The sequence below is a fragment of the Lactuca sativa genome, chromosome 5 (assembly GCF_002870075.4).
Source record: "Lactuca sativa cultivar Salinas chromosome 5, Lsat_Salinas_v11, whole genome shotgun sequence".
Lineage (NCBI taxonomy): Eukaryota > Viridiplantae > Streptophyta > Magnoliopsida > Asterales > Asteraceae > Lactuca > Lactuca sativa.
This window is the reverse complement of record NC_056627.2, coordinates 303,955,485-303,969,039: the sequence shown is the minus strand read 5'-3', so window position 1 is coordinate 303,969,039 and position 13,555 is coordinate 303,955,485.

Here is a 13,555-nt window from a genome sequence, read left to right as displayed (position 1 = left end):
TGAACTGAACATTATTGTGTTTCTACTTACAGTCCTCTTCCTTTTGATCATTGATAATACTGATAATGAATTTCTTTTCCTCTCTTTGTTTTATGCATTAATATGATCTTGAATTCCAGTTTTTGTTTCTTGTTATACAACCTTAATTAATGTGGTGTGGTTTAGGTTGTTTGCTCATTCCTCTTCTTTTTGATCATTTATCATACATCAGTCAGCATTGTTAGTTTATGTGCCTCATAGTTGGTGATTTCAGATTTATCCAGTGTACCTCAAGAGTCAAGAGCAATGCAATTTTTCTTAAATATTCAGGAGGACATAATGCTAGAATTTAAGGGGCACAAATAGGTGACTTCTCTTCTCCTCTATTAATTAATGATTTCTATAATACTATGGCGTCTTTCCTTTTTTGTATCCTTATATAGCATGTTTAATTAAGTTTGTGGAGCTGGTTTTTTTACTAATTGGTGAACTTTGAAGCATAATTGGCACCATTTTTATACTTTTACTAATTCTATGTTTGAAGTTATTAACTTTCACAATGGAGCTGGTTTTTTTCTACAGTTACATGGTGTTAAATTGCAATTGAGATAGTTTGTTGTTTCTTATTCACCCACTCTATTCAATTTACTACCATCCTATCAACTTTTATCATTTTTGTACTTAGAAATTTATATCAATAGCCTTATACTACTAAATTACAAATTTTGTCCCTATTATATAACCACTTGTTTTTTTTTAACGCTTCATGCTGCCTAAAGGTAGCCATTAAATCCATGTAAAATGACTATTTTGCCCACATTTTTATATTTTTAACAAGAACTCAGTCACAACAATGAACTTTGAAGCAAATGATTTTTACTTCTCATGAGGTGTGTAGTATGTACACTGTTTTTTTTTCCAACTATTTGTCTGTTGTACACTATTTAGTAGTATATTTCTCTTGTATGTGTATCGATTTTACTTGCTTTGAATTCCTTTCATCTTTTTAATATTTTTTCCAGTGATGTGGAAGTTCAACTCTGTTGCTGACTTTTTCTTCTTGTTTTCCGCGACAACAAAGGAGATTTTTTATGTTGTTTAATCGTTTGATGAAATATATATAAGTGTAATGAACTTTCACTATTCTACAATTAAAAACAATATTATTAACCTTTAGATTATAAATATTAAGTCCATCTCATTTTTTCTACAGTTGTGATTGTGGCACAAAATGCATGTATGTTTGTCGATTCCATGTTTGTTGATTTTAGTTTTTTTTTTTTTCATTGTACCTCAGGAGCAATGCAATTTTTCTTAAGTATTCAGGACATGATGCTAAAATTTAGGGCACAAACATGTGACTTACCTGCTGTGTTCATATCTCTTTTTAGTAGTATCTTTTTTGCAATTAGAAATTTATATTAATAAAACCTTATAATATGAACAAAATAAAAATCAACATTTAACATTTCCTGTTAGATGAAAGAAATAACTGTATGTTGAATATTAGAATATGACTATCTACAAATCATTTTTTGGATATCTTCAACATGTGTAGTAATTAAAGAGCACAAGGGTATCAAGGAAGTCTTTCATGAGGTAAACTTCTCTAACCTTTTCTATTTTTATTTTTTGTTTGATGTAATTATCCCACCCCTTTTATTCTTTTTAATTTTGAATATTCTTACCTCTTATTTTGTTGTGTGTTCTTAAATCTTGTCAATTATAGTGGGTATGCTGAGAAACAGCAAAACACTTCAATTATTTATGCAGGTATATATTTTGTTGTGTTGTGTGTATTAGTTTACATTGATTGGCATTTCAAACCAAAATATAGCAATGCATTTTACTTATAATAGAAATCTATCAAGTTTTTACCTCATCAAGACATTTTTTTTTTTGAAAACAAAAATACTATCTATAGCATTGTACTTTAATTTTTTCTTATTATAAGCATATTAATTTCCCTTTGAAAAGTCAACCCATTTATAGCTTCACACTTCTTTGTTTTCTTTCTGTTGCAAGATTAGTATTCACCTACTTGTCTTCCATCCTCTAGAGATGCTTGGGGTCTCTTTCTTTATCTAATGAATTTTTCCATTATGAATTTTAATAACTCTACTTTGTAAAATGTATTTTTTATCTCTATTTTTTTAAATTTTACTTTGATCTCCTCAACTTTGAACTTTGTAAAATGTCATTGGTTTAATCAATTGTCACTCCTAATACGTAACAAAAAAACATGCTTTATCTATACAGTATTTTTCTCCATACAAACCATTTCACCCATTCAGCCACTTTACCATGTCTGTATTTTTTAAATTTATTTGGATTTTGTTTATTGTTGATAACAGTCTTTTGGTGAACATGGAGATTGTTTAAGTTGTTGTAGAAGCAAATCCTAAAGAATGAACTTTTTCCTTTATTAGCTCTTTAATTTTGTTATGAATCTTAATATCACATCTTGTTTTTTTTGAAGGGTTTTGATTTTTGAATGTCAGAGGTTCCTTATATAATTCTTTCCAACTTGAAAATTAAGGTCATTGAGTTTCTTGGTTATCGGTTTCTTGTTTTTCATCATGTTCTTCATTTTATACAGAGATAATCTTTTAATTTTTTGGTTTTATTTATTTGTAATATATTTGCTACTCTCTATTCTTTTTAAGTTCATTGTTTGAGTTTCTTTGTCAATCATTTAGAATAAAGAAGATACATAATGAAACATAGTGATTTGATTTGAGTGATGTTTGTATTTGTGGTTCAAGGTTTGGTTTGGGAATATCCCTCAATAGTTGGATTTGTCATGAATTGTATTTGTAGGTGAACTTTATTGTCCCACAAAATGATAAAGTTTTAACATCAAGATAAGTTTCATAAAACCTATATAATAAGCCCATATTTTAAAAACATTATTTTACCTCTTTTTTTTACTATTAAAGTTTTTGATTTCCATATCTGGTATTCCATCTACATATGAGTTCCTCAATCTAAAGGAATGTCTATACTTATTAAAGTGTGTTTTTTTAACTCAAAAGTCTTGACAAAACTACTATGGCTATAAGTTTCATGGTGAAAACTGTTTCTTCTTTTGTTTCTTGTTATACAACCTTAATTAATGTGGTGTGGTTTAGGTTGTTTGCTCTTTCCTCTTCCTTTTGATTTTTAACCGTTCTATTAAGATCATATCACCTCGTTTTTAATAGTTTCTATGATGACTAAATGCATGTATGCTCTACTCATATTTAGTCTTCTCATCAACTCTTTATTCAGACACTCGATTCATAGCAGTGTATAGATTATTATATTAAACTTTTGATTTTTAAGCTTAAGAGCATCTCGTGAATGAATGGTGGAAAATTGCAATTGAGATAGATGGTTTTTTCCTTTCTTATTCACCTACTTGTCTTCCATCCTCTTGAGATGCTTGGGGTCTTTTTCTTTATTTAATGAAAATTTCCATTATTAACCTTTTCATTATGAATCTTAACAACATCTAATTTATTTATACAGAGTCTATAGTGGAGGAAAACACACATATATGCTCACTGAAAGTCAGTTCTTGTCAACTCATGCTTGCTGGTAAATTGCAGTTTGTCTGGTTTGTCCATTCTTATTTACCCTTATTTTATATATTTTACATTTTTTTTTCCTTCAAATTAATCTTCTTTAAATGGTTTATGATCCAATCCCATATTAATATATCTTCATTTGCTTAATAACCTTTTAGATTTGTTCACGAGTAAGCAAGCCCAAAAAATTTATCTTCAACCCATGTCTATGTATTTCATATAAGGCTTTTTGCTTTTAAAAATCTATCATATTTTTCAACATGAAGGCATTTTCTTTTGAAAAATCAAACCAAACATGACATCATATCTTCATTTTTTACATAATAAGCACACTTCCCTTTAAAAACTCAACCCATTTATAGCATTGCACTTTTTAGTTTTATTTGTGTTAAAACGTTGCAACTCTCAATGCATTTTACTTTGGAAAATATTCATCTTTTTCTATGGTTGCTATACCAAATGTACATCATCTGTTTACTTAGATTCAGTTCTTGTCAACTCTTGAATACTGGTAAATTACAATTCAGTTCTTGGAATTTAAGATTATAAGTAACCTTTTGATTTGACCTTGTTTTCCCTTCTTTTTTCGGGTCTCTCTATAAAGTTTTATGTGCTCACATATTTAATAGTTTTTACTAGTTTCCAGTTTATTATTTTCCCTTTTTGAGTTCTTTCCATGACCTTGTTTATGTTGTTATACATGAGCTATGCAGTAATATATCTGCCTTCTTATCTGGAGATGGAAATTGTTCACTTCTCTTGAATGTGTATCATTTTTCTCGAAATCTTGATTGTTAAACTTTTAATTATGAATGCTAAGATCATTTGTGCTTTTTTCTTCAATGCATGTGGAGTTTGTTCTTGTCGATTCATAAATGGTGTTAAATTGCAATTGAGATAGTTTGTTGTTTCTTATTCGCCCACTCTATTCATTTTACTTGCATCCTATCTATGAAGCAGTGCATTGAACTTTTATCATTTTGCATTTAGGAATTTTTATTAATAACCTCATTGTTAGTGTTTGATAACATCTCATTGTTTTTCAAACAGTTTTTTTTTCTTCAGTCCAATTGATTATGAAGCTTGATAACAACTCATCGTTTTTCTGTGGTTATAAATTATTAACCTTTTGATTCTGAATCATGTATGTTTACTCATGTTGAGTTCTTGTTAACTCTTGCATTGTGTTATCCTATCTATTCCATATTAATATATTTTCATTTGTTTAATAACCTTTTGGATTTGTTCATTAGGAAAGGTAGCCCAAGTGTGTGTTCTTCAACCTTAGGAATCCTATCTAGTTATGTACCTATGGTGGAACCTAATAATACATGCATTCATGTTTACTTTGATTTGGTTCTTTTCAACTCATTTGTGGTGCAAAATTGCAATTGAGATGTTTGTTGGTTGTTTCTTATTCGTATTATTTGCCCAGTCTATGATAGCATTGCAAATGAATTTTTTCCATTTTGCACTTGAAATATATATTATTTCATAACTCATCTTTATCTTTTATAATTACTTTTTTATAACTTTTATTCTTATTATATAGTGGGTATCCTTAGCATGTTTATTACATTTTGCTTCTAGTTAATACATTTTACTTGTTTATCTGTTAAATGTGTTGTCCTTATAGAGTTCTTAAGGGGGTAGTAGATGGGGAACTACATGATATTTTGATCTAGAAAATCATAGAAATAACTATTCTATTACTCCACTGTTTTCAAAGTGATACATTGGCATTTTACTTTTAAAAATCTATCGAATTTTTCATTATTAAGGCATTTTTTTTTTGAAAAATCTACCTAGAAACAATAGCATTGTACTTTCTTTTTTATATAATAAGCATATTTCCCTGTAAAAAATGATCCCACTTGTATCATTGCACGTTACAGTTTTATTTGTGTTAAAAACATTGTAACTTTCAAGTATTTTCTTCTCTAAGGCATTTTATTTTGAAAATCATATCATTTTTTTCTTATCAAGGCATTTTACTTTGAAAATTCAACCAATTTATCTTTATGTACTTTGTTGTTGGGGTAGAAATTTAATAAGGGGATAAATGGGTATCACATTTATTTTTATCTCCATTAACTTGTCTATTTTGTGGATATATATACGGAAGAGAGGAGTTAGGTTTTGATTGTTAGAGAAGTCATTTCGTTGGGAGAGATCTGAATGATAGAAGTTGTAATGTAATTTTTTGTGTTGTAGATCTAAAGTAGAGCATATAAATATAAGAGTATTCACCTTTTGATTATAAATCTAAAGATTGCCTCATGCTCATATATTATTATATTCCTGTCAACTCTTGCATGGTGGTAAATTAATTGCAAGTGAGCTGGATCTTTTTTCAACTCTTGGATGATGGTAAATTGTATCCTATCTATTTATAGAAATGTAATAAATTATGTTATTGAAATCTTCTTAATTAATTGTTAAACTTTTGATTATGAATCCTAAGATCATATGAACTCTTTCCTACAATTGCTATTGTGGCATCTAATGCATCTATAGTATATGTATACTCACATTCATTTCTATGCATGATGGTATGTATGTATATTCAGTATTTGCCTTCTTATTTTGGAGATAATATAAGTTGTTTATATATCTCTTGTTAATGTTTTTTGGTAATGATGAAGTCTACCTCTTATAGTGACTTTCTTTTGGTTTTCCGTTTAATTTTTTGGTGAAGCAAAAAAAGCACTTGTAATGAACTTTCACCATTCTATGATTGAAAGAGTTCTTGTCAGATTAGTTATTTTTCAACTATCACACATTTTCGTTAGTTGATTGATGATATTCACCAAAGTGCTAATTACTTGTAATTTATTATAATTTTCTTTTTGGGTTTCTCTAGACAAAACTTGTATTCCAATGCTTCCTATCTGTTTATAGCAGTGTAATGGAATCTAAATTATTAACTACTGATTTGAACTTAAGTTCACTTTTTTTTCCCTCTTAGTTTTTACTAGTTTTCAGTTAAATGTTTTTTCCTTTTTGAGTTCTGGTAAACTCATGGTTTTTTTTACATGCAGGATTTTTTTGGTACTCCTAGTCATTATATCTATTTATAGCAATGTTATGAACTTTCTTCATTTTCCAATTGAGCATTTATAGATTCTTAAACTTTCATCTTTTTTCTGCAGTTGCCACAGAGGCCCCAAAGTCCATGCATGTTTACTCAGATTCCACTCTTGTCAACTCTTGCATGCATCCTGCATATTTAAATCATTCTAATCAACTTTCACCATTCTGTGCTTCATATCTATATCATATTATCAACCTTTTAATTGTAAATCTAAACATATTGCCTCATGCACAGGTTTGGTTATCTTCTTGTCAACTCTTGCAATTGAGCTTTTTGTCTTTTTTTTTTCCACCTATCTTTAGGCATCCGATCTGTTTATAACAGACTAGTGCAGTTTCACCATTATGTTATTGAAACTTTTAATTTTGGATCATCGTATGAGTTTATCATTTTGCACTTAATGCATGTATATTTACTCTTATGTGTTTTGCTTTTTTGGGTTTGTGGTTGAAAGTTGTGGAGCACAAGCATGAGAGTTCTCTTCCATTTTGGTGAGATGATTTCTCTCTTTTATTGCAGTGTAATGATTCTGTAAGTCAGTTTTATGGCGAAGCAGCCAAAATGTAGTAATGTTGTGAACTTTCATGATTCTATATTTTAATTATATATACCTTTTGTACAGATCCTAAGATAGTTACATTGTTTTTCTACAGGAGAAGGAAAGCTTTGTGAATTATCCTGATGTAGTAAGTTTAATAATATATAGTAAGGGTATCTTGGTCATAAGTCTTAGTAAGTCAGTTTTATTCAAACAGTAAGGGTATCTTTCCATCGTCTTTAGATGCCTGGGGTCTTATTTTAATTATTTATTTCATTATTAACCTTTGTCCCATTTGTTTCACACATGTTTATCCTTGATTTTCTTTTAAATTAGTTTGTTTGTGTCTCATGTCAAGAGAGAGAGAGAGAGGGCTTATTTGAATGGCTTTACTATCCTATGTTAGTATATGTAATGAACTTTTACCATTCTATATAACTGAGAATAAATTTATAAAAGCTTAATTGATTATGAATCTTAAGATCATCTCATCTTTTTTCTGTTGTTGATATGGTGGCACCAAATGTTTTATTCATATTCATAGCTCCATGAACCATTTGAGCCATACTTTTTCTCTGGTTGTGGAATTAGCAATTTCCCTCTTCTTTTAACCTAACTTAAGACTTGTACTCTAAATTTTTAAGAACCATCTAAATCAGTGCACTGTATAATCTCAGAGGAATCGACTACAGATTGTTAATATTGTTCATTTTACTCTGTTTGTGTGTATGTGTGCTTATAGTCTATGGATCAGGAACTGTAGGTTACTTGATTATATGAAATATGAATATAATGGTGTTTATGTGAATGATGATTTGTGGGTTTACTCAAAGTGTGTATAAGGAGGTGCTTTAATCACTCCTGAAAGTCATGCTTTTAGCCCATTGCCTGATTGGTATGTTGAATTTCAAGAATCTGTCTTTTTGTTTTAACTTTTTTTTTTTTCTCTAATAGGTTATTTGTAAGCTTCTCATGAAAAATAATTTGATAGGAGCAACACACTGGGGAGCACATGTTATTATGTATATAGCAAAAATGCAAGGTTCATTTATATGTTTCTTTGTGATTATTAATTCAGTAATGCTCAATGATCAAAATGATTGGTTTCATTTGTGCAGAAAGTTCAAAATCAGGGATTCCTATCCTATCCTCCAAAGCATGTTGAGAGAAACACTTCTTTTTTCCTTCACTGAAGATGAAGGAAACACATGTTTATCTTATGATAAATGCAATAAATGACAATGTACTTTCATTGATTTGTTTATTATAGCATCATTCTTCCTATTACAACATGGCACTTTGAAATACTTACCCAGTTATAGCAATATCTTACAAATACAAAACAATTTTTACTGTTATTAATTATAATAAGGCATATTTTTCAAAGTATAATGCCCTACTAAATAAGAAAAATATCAATCCTTTAATTGAAAATACAATGTTATGAACTTATAATCGAAGGTAAGATGCTACAATACACAAGTTCAATTCATGAAAGCATTTAGCTATTTGCTTGAACTGAACATTATTGTGTTTCTACTTACAGTCCTCTTCCTTTTGATCATTGATAATACTGATAATGAATTTCTTTTCCTCTCTTTGTTTTATGCATTAATATGATCTTGAATTCCAGTTTTTGTTTCTTGTTATACAACCTTAATTAATGTGGTGTGGTTTAGGTTGTTTGCTCATTCCTCTTCTTTTTGATCATTTATCATACATCAGTCAGCATTGTTAGTTTATGTGCCTCATAGTTGGTGATTTCAGATTTATCCAGTGTACCTCAAGAGTCAAGAGCAATGCAATTTTTCTTAAATATTCAGGAGGACATAATGCTAGAATTTAAGGGGCACAAATAGGTGACTTCTCTTCTCCTCTATTAATTAATGATTTCTATAATACTATGGCGTCTTTCCTTTTTTGTATCCTTATATAGCATGTTTAATTAAGTTTGTGGAGCTGGTTTTTTTACTAATTGGTGAACTTTGAAGCATAATTGGCACCATTTTTATACTTTTACTAATTCTATGTTTGAAGTTATTAACTTTCACAATGGAGCTGGTTTTTTTCTACAGTTACATGGTGTTAAATTGCAATTGAGATAGTTTGTTGTTTCTTATTCACCCACTCTATTCAATTTACTACCATCCTATCAACTTTTATCATTTTTGTACTTAGAAATTTATATCAATAGCCTTATACTACTAAATTACAAATTTTGTCCCTATTATATAACCACTTGTTTTTTTTTAACGCTTCATGCTGCCTAAAGGTAGCCATTAAATCCATGTAAAATGACTATTTTGCCCACATTTTTATATTTTTAACAAGAACTCAGTCACAACAATGAACTTTGAAGCAAATGATTTTTACTTCTCATGAGGTGTGTAGTATGTACACTGTTTTTTTTTCCAACTATTTGTCTGTTGTACACTATTTAGTAGTATATTTCTCTTGTATGTGTATCGATTTTACTTGCTTTGAATTCCTTTCATCTTTTTAATATTTTTTCCAGTGATGTGGAAGTTCAACTCTGTTGCTGACTTTTTCTTCTTGTTTTCCGCGACAACAAAGGAGATTTTTTATGTTGTTTAATCGTTTGATGAAATATATATAAGTGTAATGAACTTTCACTATTCTACAATTAAAAACAATATTATTAACCTTTAGATTATAAATATTAAGTCCATCTCATTTTTCCTACAGTTGTGATTGTGGCACAAAGTGCATGTATGTTTACTCACTCAGATTCAGTTGTTGATAATTGTCGATTCCATGATTGTTGATTTTAGTTTTTTTTTTTTTTTTCATTGTACCCCAGGAGCAATGCAATTTTAATTTAGTATTCAGGAGATGATGCTAAAATTTAGGGGGCACAAACATGTGACTTACCTGCTCTCTCTGTTCATATCTCTTTTTAGTAGTATCTTCTTTGCAATTAGAAATTTATATTAATAAAACCTTATAAGACTCGTAAATTACACAAATTTTATAACACTTGTTTTCGGATTGTTTTTCTTGCACTTTTTATCCTTTTTGGATTTGGTCTTTGGGCTTCATGCCGCCCATGTAAAATGACTATTTTGCCCACATTTTTTATATTTTTACTAACTCTGTACAAGAACTCATGCAATCACAACAATGGACAGAAACTCACAACCAATGACTTGTTTGAAGGAGGTCAAAGATCAGATGTTATGAAAGGTTTGTGTTCCAATATCATCTCAAGAGTGTCAATCCATGTTCATGAATGCCATTCACTTCTAATATTCCAATCATCATGTAATTATTAATACATTTCCCAAAATGCCCTTATGGCCAATAACTCCATTTATCCATCTAGGAATCAAGAAACACCTTATGTTTTGAATTATAATAATTATGATAGTATCCATTCATGATTATGAATTTCTTTTACTCATCAATTGCTCAACTAGAAAGGAGTCCATTGGTTTCGTCATATTGTCCTCAAATGCATTTCAATCCTAACTTATACACGATTCTACCATCATTGATGTGTTTTAGTATTCCAATTGTAGATTTCTAGGGTTCATGAGGGTTTTCACCGCAAATACTCAAATCCATCAATGGGACGATTGGATTGAGATTGGGATCATCAAAACAAATCAGGGAGGTTAGAAAAACAAACCCTAACAATCCTAACAAGCTAAAATCGACATTGGGGTTAGAACCACTCCACAAATCCGAATTCTAAGCTAAATGATGAGAATATTTTACCTTTTAAGCCTTCATTCCTTCTCTCCGTTGTTTGATTGTTTCATTCTTCACTTGGATCGAACCTTAGATGGAAAGGAAAAGAAAATCACCATTTGAAGATCTCTAGCATGCTCAATACGTAACTGGAAGAGAAATGAAAGGAGTGTTCATCTTATTTCCCACTTGCTCACATTTGGTCCCTCAGGTTTACTTGTTTTTGCCAAAATTCACCAAACCTTAATATTTGTCATTTCAACTTAAGTTTTGACACAATAAGTCCTCGTCCATCCATTATAAAACTTTATTATTCCATTCCATTAATTGAGTCAGCCCTTTGGTCAACTTACTTTGCCAGTTTGACACTTTTGGTCCTCGAACTTTTAAAATGTCATTATTTTCACTTTTAACCTTCTAAGCATTATATCAACTAATGTTATAATTATCCCTTGATGCTTTAACTATACAAATCATCTTTCCTTTATTCACTTCATTAATTTAAAAAACCAATCTTGAATTTTAGGATGTTACATTATCTTTAGTCTTGGACTTGCATACTCAATATGGGAGACGAAAATCACAAAGATCCTCCTTATTTGCGATGAGCTAGATGAACCCATCGTATTTTCTTCTCCGGCTTTGGCTAGGGTTGGAATAGTTTTGGTCAATTTTGGGGGTTTTGTTCGTGTTATACCACATATGACTCTTTTTAATGATTGTCCATGTAGGTAGTCACATGAGAAATATTGAATCAACTGTTAATAGTGATTGAATGTGTACAATATATACAAATTGAAGGGGTAAATATTGACAAAAAAAAATCCAGTGACTTAATGTATACAAATTGAAAAATATCTTAACATTTTAATTTTTTTCCCTTTAATTAATTTAACAAATCTTCAAGAGGCTAGTAAAGGGTTGTGCTATAAGTACCCCTCCTTCACTCACATATAGTGTCACATCAGGGGGTGCACAAACACTATTACACTCACATGTAAGGGGTATACAACATTGGGTGGGGGTACGTATAGAAATTGCCCTAATAGAAACTGTGGAAAAAAGGGTAATGCTATAAGTACCTCCCTTATTTTCCAATTCCACCCGCTATGTGTTTTTTTTGTCTTTTGTTGTTTTTTCTTTTGTTTTTGTTTTTGGTTTTTTTTGTTTTTTCCCTATTTTGTTTTTTGTTGTTTTTAATTCTTCTTTGTTTTATATTTTAATCTTATTATTATTACTATTATTATTATTATTATTATTATTATTATTATTATTATTATTATAAATTTCGATAACCATATAAAATTCAGACAATATTTTAAAATTCGAATGACATTTTAAATTTGGACGACATTATAAATTCAGACGACATTATAAAATTCAAATGACTATATAAAATGGAATAAAAACATAGTTTGTCTTTATTTATCACATATATTAATTGGTTCGATATTACAATTGTGTGGTGTGTTATGCGGATTGAAAGCATTTAGTCGAACACTCTACAATGTTTCCCATGTAACCAAATATTCTGATCTATATGTACGGAGAAGCCTGGAAAAAACATCAGACATTGGATATGCTCCCCGTAAATCAAACATTACATAATGGTTAGGGTGAACGTGGGTGATAACAACATATGCAGGATTTGGTATGTTTTGTGGGCCATATTAATGTAGGAACCATGTTGAAGAACCTTGCTTGCTTAGATAAACAACGATAACACCATATCTGTTAGCAATGAGTATAGCAGTGTCTGGCATAACCAACCAATACTCCAATACTGCAAAGCCCAATCCAGAGTAATTCAACGAGTGACTTATGCGATTTAAAAAACCAGCATCACCATAAATCATAAGTCATAACGTACTCTTGATAGTGTGATAATAACTCGTTGTATAGATCGTACCTAATTTGAAGCCAATCATGTTCACTAAAACCAAGTGCAACTGTTGTAGACTGAAATCCACAATTTCCATCTCCTTCGACATCTGTAATGTTCCAGACGTATGGATGAAATTGATGTGGAATTTCATTCATAGGTGGGTTTGAAGTATAAAATGATTGATCTTGGTTAAAGTATGATTTGAACATTGAAGGTTCTTGAAACGAGTACGTGCTAAATGGTTGATCTTGGTTAAAGTATGAATTGGACATTGGAGGTTCTCAAAACGAGTACGTGCTAAATGGTTGATCTTGGTATGGGTGGGGTGTTGTGTTCTACCTTTTTGGACTTTTTTTTTGCTCAATCGTGGTCATCCACAAGTATTTTTCTGAACATCTGAATAAACAAGTAAATTGTTAGCATATTTTTATACAAATTACTATATTAAAGAAAATAGTACCTGAATCAACAACTATAGTTGTTGATGGTGAAAATATGTCCCACAATTTTATGGCATAACTACATTTCCACTCATTTAAAAATTCCATGCCCTCTTCGAAACCAAAATTAGCATCATCAGTAATGTTGACGTTGATTAAATCAATATTACGCCAAAATTTATCAATAGATGATAATGGTATCGCTAGGTTCGCATGTGAGTATATTGCAATTTCGTGGGTAAAAGGTAACCCACAACTATGGCGCAATTGGCAACAACAATCGTCCTTAGTTATTTGATGTGCGTCAGGTCGTTCCAACTCTTGTCTGATTTTTCCAAT